The sequence below is a fragment of the Pholcus phalangioides genome, unplaced genomic scaffold, assembly GCF_987345545.1.
Source record: "Pholcus phalangioides strain wild (caught in Gottingen) unplaced genomic scaffold, Ppha-v1.0 ptg000008l_1, whole genome shotgun sequence".
Taxonomy (NCBI): Eukaryota; Metazoa; Arthropoda; class Arachnida; order Araneae; family Pholcidae; genus Pholcus; species Pholcus phalangioides.
In genome coordinates this window covers 26,376,444-26,393,241 of record NW_028301601.1, presented here as the reverse complement: position 1 = coordinate 26,393,241, position 16,798 = coordinate 26,376,444, and positions in this window count along the sequence as shown.

Sequence of the window (16,798 nt, the reverse complement as noted above, 5' to 3'; positions counted from 1 at the left end):
TTGCTGCAAAATGTGAGCGTGCACTCTTGAGCCAGCGGGCGAAGAGCATAACCTTCTTCATTCGATGCTTGGACTCGTTGAAAATGGTATGGGTGCAACCTCTCACCCTTCAGCACCCGCCATGTCATGAATTGTGGAACACCAAGACTACGGCCCACAGCTCCAACTGATCTGCCGTCATCTCCAAAATCTCGTCTTCCATACCTGCTGTTCTGGCAGTGCTTGTACGACCTGCATCAGACCGGGAAGGGAGAAAGGATCCCGTTTCGCAACAGCTGCCGATGAAAGTGCGCAAATATTTTCAAACTGGGTAACCGCTTGTGGGGGGAAAACACTAAAATCATTTTACCAACAAATAAATTCCAGGGCCTCCAACCAATTACCCGAGACCCAGTTCGCATAATTCTAGTGGGCTCGATAGCTCAGGTCGAATAAGATACAGTCAAAACTCGTTTATGAGTCACTCTTGGGAGTGCAAAAATATGACTTAGTAAGCGGAGTGACTCGTCAAACGGAGTAAGTCATAGCTTGACAATTCCTGCCTGAGGACAATTGCGACTTCCAAAAAGTGATCCGGTAAGCGGAGTGACGTGTTAACCGGGTGACGTACTAACGAGGTTTGACTGTACTCGCCCAAAGTACCAAAGGATGTTTAGAGGTGTCGTGAGTTCGATACCCGGTTCGTCATTGTTAGAAAACTTTCCTGACACAGGGGAACAACAGAATGGCGACGTGACCGCAGAAAAAATTGCTACCGCAGGGAGTCCTACTACGCACCAATCTTTCGATGACTATAAAAACAAGCCTGCCATTCGGAATCGGCAATAAATTGCAGGTCCCGATCTAATTAGCTCTCGTGTGCAGAAAATGACCGTGGTGCGACAAAAATGATCCACTGATCATAATTCTAGTGGTGCCCAAGTTTGGCTTTATCTCGGACTTCCGCTGTTGCAAATTCACAATGTTGAACAACAAAAATCAATGAGATGCCTCCAGCCCCCCTCCGAAATGGAACTTGTCAACTTTTCCATGGGGGTCGTCCGACCCCCCCGTTGAGGTCACGAAAAATGTTCACTTGTAGTCATTTTAACAACGAATAAAATACCCCAACTAATTCCCCGGGACCAAATTCGCAGATTTTCATGGGAAACCCCTCCTCCTCCCCAAACTGGATATATCTTGGGCTTCCGCTGTTGCAAATTTTTCAATGTTAAACAGCAAGAAAACAATGAAATCCATCAAAGGCCCCTGGAAATGCATCCTTTTAACTTCCCCTTAAAGGTATATGTCAATGATCCGCCAGGGTACCCGACCCTGCACGTCGGTAGCACTGGTGATATATATGTATATGTACATTATACACATACATACCTCTCCCCATGGTCCCATAAAGGCAGGGACCAATTTCTTTTGCATAGAAACGGGCCCTTTTCGAGTTTGCGATTTTATATTATAGAAAGATAAGCATCTTTTTCACGTTTTCAGCCTCCTAGAAGAATTGGCACAAGATATTTTCAATGTTTTCTACCTTATATAGATGCTCCGAGTCTGTTATTCTTTGCTAAAGGTGCTCTTTTGGGATTCATAATCTTGAGGGAATATCGAAAAACTACTACCACTACTACTATATTCTTATTATATATCCATATTCTCTCTATGGAACTTCTAACGAATTGGTGCGTTTTGGAATGTGCGTGTATGTGTTGTGAAACTAACGGGAGAAGTTTGTTTCTGTGTAATGCTTGTTGTGCGTGCTGCCATCCGCTTTTCGAATGACGTATAATGATTGAATATTTGTACCGTTGGTTTTCCGGTTTTTAAAGTGGGAAGATCGGCTCGCAAATAGAGAACCACAAAAAAAAACCAACTTCAGTCGACCACCACTAGGGCACCGGTGGGGACACCCAGGTCCTCGCGATGTGAGTCCGTCTCTATGACCACTCGACCATCACAGCGGCAACACTGAAAAACCTAACCTGTTGAGAAATGGATAAAAAAGAAGGCCCCCGCAGTCTGCTTGTGACGTCAGCAAGTAGTTCATTTTCCCTCAGAAATTATGTAAGTAAACGATAGAAATCCAGCTATGTCACCCTAGTAGAACAGAAATTTAGAGTAAATACAAAAATTATTATGTAATCCCTGATTAGCCATGTATCAATTAACAATAACTCGCAGTGTTTAGGTTTTAGCACTGAAAAAAATAGTTCAAACTTTTGTCGATAGATGGCAATAAGCGAAAGCAAATCACTGGGAATATGCTAATCAGAGCCCTATAAAATGCAGCAGGTTGTACGAGTAACAGCTCGTTTTTGAATTTTCCTGCTAGTGCCGCTTATATAAGGTTTGCATTGCGATGTCTGCATTGGTGGATGAAGCACTACTGGTGAATTTGTTTTTACTTCAGCCACTGATCACCTGCTGAAGTTTTACGAACGTTTCGGAAACAGAGGAGGTGGAATCCTATTCGTAGTTCAGATCCAATCGCTTCTGCCAGACATTGGTGCAGCGTCCGCTATTTACAAAAAAAAGTTGAATTAAATTTTCTTTTTGTACCAAAAGAAAAAAAAACTCTCTTCGAACGGATTTCTTTGAAACCGCATTCAAATATGCGAATTCCTTAAATTTTTGTGAATTTTCAAGCCACTTACGAATTTATGAGACACCCTGTATTTCTCTTCCAATTATTTGATATTTTAACTCTAAAATTTGGGGTTATTTCGATTTTATTTGTTCTTCCGCATTCATTTTTAGGCGACACTTTGGTCTCGTGTCCTTCCAAGCTATTTGTTTTAGGTCTTATTATTTCCTACTCAGAATTCCCATCGTTAAAGGACACGATATATATACGGAAGGGCAATAGCCAATTTAAAGAACTCATTAATTAGTAATCACGAAGAATTTCAGTGACTTCGATGCAGAAATGACATCGTGAGCTCGAAGGACACTCGCTTGGAGCGATCGGCTCATTCACGGCCATGGCTTAGATATCATTCTGAACTCATAGGCAGGAAACGTTGGCGAAATTGTTCCAATCGAATATTAAATAGTTTCACGCGCTTCTCCGTGTTGTCATCTATCTAGTCACGTGTGGGTCGGAGAACGTACCGCCCATCTACACGCCGCCGTAGTGTCTACACAATGATGATGATAGTATAATGATAATAACACCAGATTTTCTATTAGACTGAAAGTCTATGAGCCCTAAAATGAAGTTTCGTAATTTGTTCTCTATATTTAATGACTATTAATCTTACGTAAAATAACATGCTTTATTGAGCTAGCGAGTCGTAATACTTCGTTTGAGACCAACATAAACTCTAGTAGCTAGATAATATTCTGCGTTTCAACGGTTTCATGAATTTTAAATCATCCTGTTATCAAAGGCGAGTCTCGTTCCTTCGGTCGAATAGGCTTGTCTTACACATAACGTAGGAAAAACAACTAAGCCCCCTTTCGACACCAGCGGAACAGGACGGTTGGACGCGGCTCTTTGTTTTCTGCCATTTGGACGCCAGACATTTGGACTCATTCCGTTTGGACGCCGTCTCGTGACTGCGGTGAATTAGCCGGATCATTAGTTGTTCTTCGTTCGTCTTATTTATTAAACCTATATTATTTTTAATTTTTACACACAAACACTCACATCAATATCGTGCATTATTACCTGTACTACTACTACTTAACCGAACATGCTACATGTTCGGTTAACATGTTCGTACACATTCCTCTTCGGAATTTCTAACGAATCGGCACATGCCGGAATGTGTGTTCTGAGTGTATTCTTGGCGCTAACGTATTTATGTTGTCGAGTTGAGTTTGTTTCATGTTCATGCTGCCATCTGGCTTCCATTTTCTGAAGTCAGGATGGAAATGCTTGAAAATTTTCATGTTTTGTGAGTATCGTGTTGTAGGCCTGCCTGCTGTCTGCGGAGAGACTTTTCAAATGGGAGATTGTCTCACACATTCAGGTCTTGAAGCTGGAAAACCGCAGAAAACCAACTTCAGCCGACGACTACTGTGCCGTCAACGGGGTTCGAACCTGGATCCTCGGGACGAGAGTCCAACACGATGCCCACACGACCGTACAGCGACCGTGCATTATTACGCATCACATTAATGATATCACATTTATTAATACATTTAATAACACATTTGAAGGGAAATAAAGCAATAAAAACACACCAATGAAAAATTAAAAGACATAACATGCGTAAAAAACGTAAAATTAAAATAAAACAACTCATCGCCTTAATGATATCATTAAGTTGTAGCGTAATCACATTAAGCTACACACATCATAATCATGTTAAGTTATAGCATTAAGGTTGAGAGCACAGTAAATACTTGATCTTTCTTTCTCTCGATTACAGTTCTCCTGAATTGTGCTGCGTCTACACGGGAAGAGAAATATCACAGAAATGCCAAAAAAATTTAGATTAAAAAAACTGAAATACACACATAATAGTTTGCTGCATACTCAAAACCATTGCAGTTGGTCTCAAAATCATGGTTTAACTGATATTTTTTTCTCCTCGGCATTGCATAAACAATCCATCATAAGTATCCGGTCTTTCGTGCTTTGTATAAACAGATGAGAGTGACATCGTTTCTCTCACTCTACGCAACAGTATCTGGGGGCTATCGTGGTTAAAAGCTATTATTTGAAACAGGACGTTGCCCATGCGCAGTCCCGTTTAGAGTTCATGCATGCTCTAAGGCAGATTCCCAACGAAGGCGTTAACGTCCCCTGGGGGGGCGATGGAATGTTCCAGGGGGCGGTAGAAGCTACGAGTATAACATAGGACTCGATGGATTAGATTGCGTTGGGGGCGGCAGGAGAAAAAATTTCTGAAGAAAAGGGGGGCGATGGGACAAAAAAAGGTTGGGAAACTATGCTCTAAGGGAAGAAAATGTCAGGCTTCTGTAACATAATGGCGGCGCACTCGGACTGCGAGTGGTTGGTCGTTCGATTGCCAGCAGATGCATGTGAATGTTTTTTTCTTTTTTTGGCCGAACTTCATCTTCGTTTCCACTTGGTATCTAGTCTTTCGTATGCTTTGTATGAACAGTAGAGAGTGATAAGCAAAAAGGTTCATACTGATGTTGGTAGGCGAAAGAAAAAAATATTACAATCCCGGACAACGAGAGGTTGGTGGTTCGATTCCCGGCAAAACGCGTGTGAATTTTTTCCCCCATCTTTTTTTTATTTTTATTTCTGCTCGTAATCTATTCTTACGCGCAGTGGAACCCGACCTAGTCAAAGCGTCGTAAATGCGCGATTAGAGTAACACCTCTCTTTTACGGACACCGGTGTGACAAAAAACTGCGTTCGTAAAAAAGGGGGTGGCCGTTAGTCAGGGGTTTAAAAAACTTACTTTTATTATACGGGGAAAATCATTATTTTGCCGTAGAATATGGGGTGACCGCATCTGAGGGTTGTCCGTTATGAAGGATTTAACGGTTAATGGGAAAGTGGCACAACCGAACCACTTTCAAAAAAATGGCCACCCCCCACGCCTTCCCAACAGTCATAAAACATATTATAAAATTCAATGTGTGTAATCACATTTCCAATTCTGTTATAGAAAAAAATATATATATATTTCAATCGCATTTGGGGGGAAAAGGTGATTTTAATAGACAGGAAACATATTAGCGGAATAGTTTCAATCGAATATTAATTAGTTTTTGACGCTTCTCTCAGCGCTATCATCTACCAACCAAGTTACATGTGTGTCAGAGAACGTACCGCCCATCTACATGCCGAAGTGTCTACCTGATAATGATAATAATACCTGTTTATCCACTGAAATGATCCTAAAATGAAACTGATAATAATAATATATTTCGTAATCTGTTTTCTAAAATAACTATGTCCTTCATAGTTTAAGGGGAAATGAAAGCGAAACTCTCCAGAATTCATTCATTTATTTCCGAATAGTTTATTTCGCATAAAATAATGTTTTATTGAACAAGTAACAGTCGAGTGATTTTGTGTGTGATCAGCCTTTGAGACAGTTATAAGGTCAGCACGAAAGCATTTCACTTTCGAGCATTATGCAACCAATACGATTATAGGTAAAATTTTCACGAATGTTACTAATAATCAGGCCCGTCATTTGGGATGGGGGTGGGGGGGGGGGGTTGCTCCCCTGGCTTTTGAAAATACACTAAAAATGGTATATACACTGAAGAGCCAAAAGAACTGGTGGACCTGCCTAATATCGTGTAGGGCACCCGCGAGCCCGCAGAAGTGCCGCAACACGACGTGGCATGGACTCGACTAATGTCTGAAGTAGTGCTGGAGGTAATTGACACCATGAATCCTGCAGGGCTGTCCATAAATCCGTAGGAGTAAGAGCGGGTGGAGATCTCTTCTGAACAGCACGTTGCAAGGCATCCCAGATATGTTCAATAATGTTCATGTCTGGGGATTTAGGTGGCCAGCGGAAGTGTCTGAAGCCAAAAGAGTGTTCCTGGAGCCACTTTGTAGTAATTCTGGACGTGTGGGGTGCCGTATTGTCCTGCTGAAATTGTCCAAGTCCGTCGGAATGCACAATGGACATGAATGGGTGATCAGACAGGATGCTTACGTACCTGTCACCTGTCAGAGTCGTATCTAGACGTATCAGGGGTCCCATATCACGCCAACTGCACACGTCCCATACCATCACAGAGCCTCCACCAGTTTGAACAGTCCCCTGTTCACATGTAGGGTCCATGGATTCATGAGGTTGTCTCCATACCCGTACACGTCCATCAGCTCGAAGCAATTGGAACATAGACTAGACAGACCAGGCAACGTGTTTCCAGTCCTCAACAGTCCAATGTCGGTGTTGTCGGGCCCAGGCGAGGCGTAAAGCTTCGTGTCGTGCAGTCATCAAGGGTACACGAGTGGGCCTTCGGCTCCGAAAGCCCATATCGATCATGTTTCGTTCGCACGCTGACACTTGTTGATGGCCCAGCATTGTAATCTGCAGCAATTTGCTGAAGGGTCGCACGTCTGTCACGTTTAATGATTGTCGTCAGTCGTCGTTGGTCCCGTTCTTGCATGATCTTTTTCCGGCCGCAGCGATGTCGTAGATTTAGTTTTTTACCGGATTCCCGATATTCACGGTACACGTCGTACGTGAAAATCCAAATTTCATCGCTACCTCGGAGATGCTATGTCCCATCTCTCGTGCGCCGACTATAACACCACGTTCAAACTCACTTAAATCTCGATAACCTGCCATTGTAGCAGCAGTAACCGATCTAACAATTATGCCAGACACTTGTTGTGGTATACAGGCGTTGCCAACCGCAGCCCCGTACTCTGATTGGTTCCATATCTCTTTATTTGCATACGCATGCCTGTACCAGTTTTTTTGGCTCTTCAGTTTATATATACACGAAATATTTATACATACATTGAGTACAAAAAGTTTGCCCCCCCCCCGAAAAAGTTGAAATGACGGCCCTGCTAATAATCCCATTGGTTTGGCATATGCTCGAAAGTGGCACGCTTTCGTGATACTTGGCGGCAAGTGTATCACGAGTCTAAAAATTCCTCTTCTTATTCTGATATATATATGGTTTTTCTTTTTAATTTTTGTTTCCATATCTTATATATTTGTAGGTTTCGGCAAACATTATTGTATGAATATATGCGTCTCTTATTCAATTTTATGAGTTTTAAATCTCTCCCTGCAACGAAAAGAGGTGTCTCTCATCTCCTTTCGGTCCAATAGGCGTATCTTTAACACAATCAGAAAACAGCATTGCCACCCATGGAATGACTAATTGATCAAATCGATAAGTTTATTATCATTATTCAGGAAACACAAAAGGCTGCCATTTGAAACGACGGCAGTAAGCTTGTCGGGTGGACGTTTTCAAAGATTTAGTGTTGCATTAAAGTACATTCACATACTACAGCGGTTCGCAACCTTTTTTGACTCGCGGAGCCCTATATAGTCCAATTTTTTAATTATTCATCAAAGTTAATGATTTATTTTTACTATTTAAAAATATTTATAATTATTATTTTTTAAATTTCACTGGTTTTTTTTTATTTTCCTCGAGCGGCCGCGGAGCCCCTGGAGAGTGCACAAGGAGCCCCAGGGGTTCCGCGGAGCACTGGTTGAGAACCGCTGACATAGCACATCGGTGAATGCGGAAAAACTCAACTTTCCTGTCTTCTTATCACTCGCCGCATTTGGGCATTACAATATCTGGAACTATGGCTTCCAACTCCACCTTTTCACACTTACTCAATTTTTGCAAAAAGAAATGTCACCATATTTATGCATTAAACCATGGATATGTGCATGCCATCAGGTGCGTGCGTGGGATCGACCTTTGGAGGGGGCTTGGGGAGGCCCAAAATTTTTCTTTCCGAGAAATTTTGAGTTACTACCCTTCTAAAAAAGCAGAAGAGACATGGGGCAACAACATTCTAATTGGGTTCTTTTTGACTGGTGTCGATATAAAAATTTAATTTTTTTTATTTTGTGACACACACTGTATTTTCAAAATCATCCTGCACCAGTTTTGACAGTGAACACATTTTGAGCCCTTTTTTAAATTGAAACCATTCTTCTACGGTTGCTGAGATAGAGGCCGAATTGGAACTTACAGCATAGGTTCCCAAACTTTTTGCTCCATCGTCCACTTCTTCAGAAATTTTTATTTCTCATCGCCCCAAACTCAAACTAACCCATAGGACGCTATGTTGCACCCGTAGCTTCTACACTTCCTGGGCCTTCCCATCGCCCCCCCCCCCACGGGGCGACATTGCCCACTTTGGGAAACACGTGACTTACAGGATACCGTATATATACATATTTTTTTTTTATATACACACTAAAGTTTCGATGTACTTGTGTGTATGTTAGGCAGTGGTGTGTGTGTCCAAACTCTAGAACTGATGAAAATGCGGTCCAACAAGCATTTTCAAATGAACGTGAATAAAATTTTCCAAATATTGACGATGAAATAGGGGTTTTAAAATCGAAGAAAATAACTTCGGGTCCTAAAAAATTCAGTTGATAACTTGAGTTTTTTTTTTTTTCATAAATGTTTTTACTGAACAAATTACTACTTGAAAAAAGTCCAAAATACCCATTTTGTCTGTTTTGCTGGGCCCCGGGAATCTTTTTTTCATGCTGACAGGAACACAACAAATTCCGAAAATTTCGTGTCGTCCTCAGACTGCAATTTAGTCATCACACTCTTCAACGCTGATTTTTTTTAATCGTTCTGGCGACTGAGGTTTTTCAAGCCCTGGATCAAACATTTATTTGATTTGTTAAACCGGCGTTCAACTGTATTTCTTAAAGGTTCGAGCAAGAAGTCAAAGTTATGTTGTCCGTTGAGCAGCTACGAAATTTGGTGGGTCCAATATGCTTCTGAGATGGCTTTCAATCATAAAATCTATTTCTAATCTTCTTCGATTCCTAAAAAGCCATTCTTCCCTGACCTCTATAACAGCCTGACTACAGAGACAGCCGAAGAGTTTCTTGGGCTAAATGGTTGTCGTCGATATGAGTTTATCAGCCACCTCGTTGGGCATTTTGTCTGTTGTGGCGTTGTATTTGTATTTTCATTTGTATTTGTCCCAACATACGGAATCACTAGTCAAATATTGCTTATACGAGGCAGGGTCGAGTGCTAAACGCTGCAGAGCTTGAATATCTTAAATGAGACAAGAGCGGAAAATATTTCCAAGCATAGAGTTTTTTACATCGATAAAAGCAGAAATATTGCCGAAAAGGGGAAAAGTTCCACTTAGGAAAACTAGAGAATTATTGTTACTACAAAAAAAGAATTATTTTTGTGATTCCTCTGGTCTCTTGGCGTTCGTTATAACGGGATTCGACTGTAGAGCCTATGTAGTGCGTCGTCATCGGGGGAACCCCCCCCCCCCCACATGCATGATTTGAAAAGTGTAGGCGTTTCTGAAGGGTGGCTATGTCTAATTGCATTATAGAAATGCCAATTCTTGTTCCCCGACACCTGCCTTCTCCAAAACATGTTGGACGAAAAAAGACAATGAAAAAATTTAGAAAAATACAATATAAGGAAAATATAAACAGAGCTTCAGATTATAGGCTCAAAGGAGCATGAGAAAAATATATACAAAGTTACAGGAATACAATAATTATATACATATACACACACGTATATATGCTACAGTTATAGACATACTCAAAGTCTCTGCCGCTGACTTAAATATTTTCGGATTTATATCTATATTAATCGGGGTTCAACTGATCTCAGTCAGTATTATTATGTTTTCATTCCTTTGCATAAACAGTTGTTTCACACATCCATCATATATGAGTATGAGAATTTTCCAAGATTTTAATCACTCAGAGAGAAACGGTGTCATTTTCCGCAGTCCATACAAAGTACGAAAGATTGGATACCAAGCGGAAACGAAGATGAAATTCTGATCAAAATTCCTCTGTGGAAAATCCAACACCCAACCTCTCACGGTCCGAGCGAGTGATCTGCCATCATTCTACAAACAACTGGCATTTTCTTTCCTTAGAGGATATATAAACGCTAAACGCGCATGGGCAGCACCCTGGCTCAGTGGCAAATAGCTCTTAACGATGATATTCCGCAGATGGTGAGACAGGCCGGTCGTCCACTGCAAGCTACCTGAAGCGATAGACCAGTCTCATGCAGTTGTCCGCATTTGTAACTGAACCCACTGCACATTTTTTATACGATCGAGCGACGTCAGCAGACGAGCGAGGAATCGCGATGAATCCGCTTGGATTGGGATTTCCACGTGTCTTGTATTATATGCGCCTGCGCACTATGGTTGTTTACTTTTTCTCGCACTATCGCTCCCCTTTTTTCTCTCCTTCGGTCGGTCTCTCTGTCCGTGCAGACGAGTCTCCCTCCCCTCCCACCTTCCCCGCGTGTCATGAAAGCTCAAAATTTCATAATGTCCGTTCATGGGCTGTGTGATGGTAAGTAGTGTAATCGATTAAATACAATTATCTATTTATTTACAACGGGAACGGCTTCTCCGAGTTTTTGCCAGATGTCTCATTAAGTAGGAACTTGATGAATCTTCTCAAAAATTTTAGTTTTTCATTATTTCCTCAAGAAATATTGAAATTTTCCCCACATTCGTCTGCATGGAGTGCAGTCGCGAATTGAATAGCGTTCAAAGGTCGCTTTCAGTGGAAGACATCCGACGGCATTTGTCCTCGGATTCAATGTCAGCTGTTGCCACTCGTGTAGCTTGCCGCGTGTAGTCGCTTCCGCTGGACAACCGGTCTCGTAGAGAGAAACTCACTCTCCGCTATTCGTGCAGAGCACGAAAGACTGGATGTACCAAGAGGAGGCAGAGATGCACAAAAGAAAATGGGCATCACCCGAACTGCGAGAGGTTGGTGGTTCAATTCCCAGAAGAGAGAAGCATGTGGCATTTTTTTGCCGAACTTCATATTTGTCTCCACTCTGTATCCAGTCTTTCATACAGTGAAACCCCATTATATACGACTAATGCTTCAAGAGACCGAGTCGAAACGTCGTATAAATGTGAAATCAGCACAGTTGAAACATCTTCAAAAAAAATACTCTCCCTCTTCTCAACAGACATACAGAATACAGTCGAATCCCGTTATAACGAACGCCAAGAGACCAGAGGAATCACTTCGTCCAAACGAATTTTCGTTATAAAGGAATTCCAGGTTACCTAGAATTGTTCCTATGTAAACCAATTTGGGGGGATTATAAAAGTGTTCGTTAAAACGAGAATTTCGCTATGACGGTATTCGTTAAAACGGGATCCGACTGTAGTATAAAATGCATTCATTTATAATCACGTACTTTCAGCTAATTAGAGACCCCAGAATGTCACTTTTGCCCGGAGTAAAATGGTGCTGTTGAGACGCCATGCCTGCACCTTCCAAACGCTAACAATGAACTTTCCCAACGTCAATGTGTTATTGCGTCTCCAATTCTGTAATAAAAAATGACATTCCAAGTATACTTGGCATGTGTGCGTGTGTGTGGGGGGGGGGGGGGAGGGAGGAACAAAAAAATGAATTTTAAAATCAAATTTCAAATCTCTTAGAGAAATAAAAATTATCATAACATTACCCTTTTTTTTGCTTATATCTCGAATATTCATGTGCTATTCCTTTGAGGATAAAATCAAAAGCATTAGAGGTTAAATACCTTTTTTGTTACAGCCAGCAGTCGAAGCACCACAACAAAAGAAGATTCTACTGTAAATGATTGAAAGAATCGATATACTCTCTGTGTATTTCTCCCTGGTCATTGGGTTCAGCTATCAATTTTAGCCAAATGGCTTGTATGTTACATCGACTTAATGGTTATCTTCATAGGGAAAACGATGCGAGTGATTTGATACTTGCGAGCACGGGGCAAGGGGGGGGGGGTGGCACTACTATTAATTTTTGTTAGTTTTTCCGACACAACCCTGTCTCTTTTGAGGTAACGGAAGTAAGTTGCTTTGCATCAGTCCGGGGGTGTGAGCGGTTCTATCTATCTATCTACTCTGTGTGTATGTCTCTTATCGACAGACCCGTACCCAGTGCTGTCTTAACGCGTGTGCCTTGCCGAGGCCTCATGAATGAGACTTGGTCCTATGATTTTTTTAAAATATACATTTATATAAACACGTACTTCCAGCTAATTACAAACCCCAGAAAATTCTTTCCCCGGAGTAAAATAGCTCCGTTAAGATGGCTCTGCCTACACCTTCCAAATGCTAAAAAAAACAGACTTTCCCCAACTTCAACCATTTCAAAGAAACAGTTATTTTCCGGATATTATGCTCAGGTGAACTCGGAAAGAAAAGTCATCGCGTCTCCGCCGGGACTCGAACCCAGGCCTTCTTGCATACTGTACCGGGCAAGCATGCTACCATCTACACCACTGAATGAATGAACTCCAGAACTTTGCCACTGGACTTATCCCGTTGTCGAGATCTCTTCCAGTCCAGCTTCGTGGCAGAGTCTGGAACACCATCTACACCACTGGAGACATGACGCTGCCTTCCTTATTTCACGCACTGTGGCGTGAGGAGACATTACTAGACTCTGAACTTCAGGAAATGGCCCCGGTTGGGACGGTTTAGAGAGAGATAGATTGCTTTTCCTCAGCCCAAGATATATATCACGGCAACAGTTATTTTGCGGATATTATGCTGAGGTGAACTCGGAAAGAAAGGTCATCGCGTCTTCGCCGGGACTCGAATCCAGGCCCTCTTGTATACCGGTCAAGCATGCCACCATCTACACCACTAGAGACATAACTAGGAGACATCAAACATTTGTTTCGAAAAATGTGCTTTTTTTTTTTTTTTTTTTTTTTATTATTATATATAAATCAAATTTATTGTTATCATATAACAGTACAAAAAGAAAAAATTTACCAAGGAGTCAATCAAAAAATGACCCATTCTGGTAAATGCTAGTAAAGATTAGTATGGAAAACAGAATAGTCAACTAAAAAAAAAAATCAAAATTATTCAAATTAAAATAAAAATTAATAAAAATTAATTTCTTGGGGCTTTCCCAAGAAAAAACTATTAGCGACATCTGCTGTTGACTTCAAGCACTAATTTCTGAATTGATTCATATTTTAGCAATGTTTAAACCTTTTTTTGAATAAATTCATATTGTCAGTAAATACTTCGATCTCAATCAAAATTGAAATTAAAAAAGCTCCTTGGGTCGCCGTGACGAATGGTCGCATTTTTCGGAGCTCTTCAGCGTTAGTAGTATAACGAGAATCTACGGAAAAGCAGCGAATTGTCAGAATCTACGGAGAAGCAGCGAATCGTCAAATCTACGGTGTTTGGGTGTCCTGCTCGAATCTCATGTGGATAATGCATCGGCTTGCGGTCAACGAAGATTTCTTCTGATGGCGAAGCTTTCTCAACGTGAATCAGCGTGTACAAGTGTCAGTGTTACAGTACAGCCAAATAGTGTTCTCCCTGTGATTCCCCCAGTGTTTACGTCTGCCCCTTTTCCCTTGTGTTTTTCCTTTTCAGATTTTCTTGTTGGATCTATCCAGGTGAGTTCTATTCTTGTAGTAAGTGCTCAATGGGTTTGATTTGTCCTTTTGCAAATGTGGGGAACATTCATGTCGTCAGAGAACTGTGCTCTCTGGCAGAGGATTACCATGATTCCCTTAATAAGAAAGAGGAATTTGAAAAACTTGTATTTAATTGGTTGAAAATCAGTTATGAAGAGGGTAATTCACTGAATATCAATGATGAATGTGCTATAGCACGAAAGCTTGAGGATGTAATTGCTGTATATGTTGTCTTGTTGGAATCCTCTCCTAGTGAGGAGGAAATTTTGCATGAAAAAGTATTAAAAATATCTCATGCTTTTTTTGAAGAGGTTAATGCAAGTACATGCATTCATAGTAGCAAGCTTAGATTTAAGTCGGTAATTCCGAAACTTAGTGAAACCCCCACCTCGCCTTCTTGTGAAAAGAGGGCAAGGCGCAAGAAAGATAGGGGTAAAAAGAAAAATGGGAAAAAGAGGAATACTGAGGAAGAAGTCTCCAAAAAGGGAGATAGTCCGGGTATTTGTTATGATAAGGGTGATGAACAATATTCTGGGATTAGCCCCTCTAAGAGGGCAGGTAGAGGTAAAAAAAAGGTCGTACATAACAAAATTGAATACGACTCGGTTACTTCGTCGTGCTCCAGTAGTGATACGTGTGACACCTGTTCATCGGGTTCTACGGACAGTAGTTCATCTTCTGTGTCATCAGATTCTCCCCCGCCTGAGAGCTCAAACGTGCTCATGGGGCAAATTGACTATAGTGAATATACGCTTCCTATATTAGATATTCAGAATAGTACCCTAAACTTTTCGATAAATGACTCAATGGCTATGCCAACCGAAAACTTACCCAATAATAATTTGACGTTGTCTCCTTCTAAATTGTTACTGGAAAATGCCTCAGATGTTTCAGAGGCAAATGATATTGGTCAAGTGTTAGCTGAACAATCGGACAGTGGTAATGACACCCACAGCACTCCAGTACAAATTAAATCAGGTACAAAAACAAGTAACGATGAAAGATCAGATGGTAATGACAGATGTGATGAAATTGCTGATAGCAATGATGGTATTTCGGTTATTTTTAGTAAAAAAAAGAAAAAATCAATAGATAACACATTGCACAATACACAACACTTACAGAACTCTCAAGTTAGAGCTCCCACTACAAACTCAGACTCTGATGGCTGTATTGATGATAACGAAGGATTCATTACGGTAACAAAAAAGAAGAAAAAGAGTAACATTCCCCCAATAATACTTTCTGATTGGGGAAACAAGTGGTTGCAGGATTTCAGTGAAATTAAAGCAAAATGTGAATTTCCTCCGCAACAGAAGCCAACAGGTAATAACATGACTTTTCAGGTTTTTTCGGAGAAAGATCACCGTACTGTCACAAAAATTTTTGACGAAAAAAAATACAAATATCATACATATCAGACTAAAGGAAATCGAACCATTAAATTTGTGATAAGAGGTCTGCCTGCGAATGTAAAACCGCAGGAGATATCGGATGACCTGTCTAAACAGGGTTATTCCACTGTGAAGGTGGTTAATATGAAGAATTATTCGTCTGGTAGAGTACTACCGTTATTCTTAGTAGAGGTGACGATTGAAAATAAGAAGTTTGCTAATGTAAAAAACATAGGTGATATCCCAATCAGTATCGAACGTTATAGGGGTAACCAGGTGCCTCTTCAGTGTAGGAACTGTATGTTGATGGGGCACAGTTCTTATTTTCGCAAAAATCTGCCAGTATGTTCGTTCTGCTCAGGCAATCATGAGACTAGAAGTTGTGTTGTCAAAGGTGATAAAAAATATCTGAAGTGTTTTTTCTGTGGAGGAAGCCACACGGCTAGATTTTCAGGATGCAGTGCCAGACCTGGAGTTACAAATAGGAACACACGTACTTTTTTGCCTTTAATACCTTCTGGTATTAAAACACCTAATATTGATGACTTCCCAACCTTAGTTGGACAAGAGGATGACAATTTCAATATAGGGTCTAATTCACTTTTTGTTCGATCTAAACAAGTGATGGACACAAAACAACATAATACTCCCCTGTCAGCACAAGTGTGTACAGAAGAGGAAAAACTGGAATTACTGCGTAGACAGGAGGAGTTACACAATGTTTTACACGAGGGCCCTCACCCTCTGGGTATTGGGAAAACTCACAGAACTACTGACGAGTGGAAGGAGGAGCTACAAAAAATCTTACATCGTGATGTAATGCATGATATCATTACACACACTGAGGAACTTGACATGAGTGGTGTTGAAGAAACAGAGGAAGGAATTGTGCACAGCTCTGAGGAAAGCATGAGAGTGCAGAATGAAAATAATCAAAAAAATGTTAATTTTGGTGCTAAGACATTTGAAGACAAAACGCAAAATACTGGTAACGAAGGTACTATGGTCATAGATAAAGTTGTGAACATACTTGAGTCAGCTAAAATTGACTCTGATAAGGCTAAACTGATTATTGCATCTCTGATTCAAATTCTCGAACAGCCTAACAATAGCTCAATTAATTAATGCCCCCCCCCCCCAGGCCATTAACCCTAATGGCCTGGAATGCAAATAGCTTAAGAGGAAGTACAAAAGAAATTTTCAAACAAACTCTTTTTGATTATCAAATTGATATAGCATTGATAAATGAAACATGGTTATTGCCTAGCAATAAATACGAAATTAATGGTTATCAATGTATAAGAAGGGATAGACTTCATAATAGGGGGGGAGGA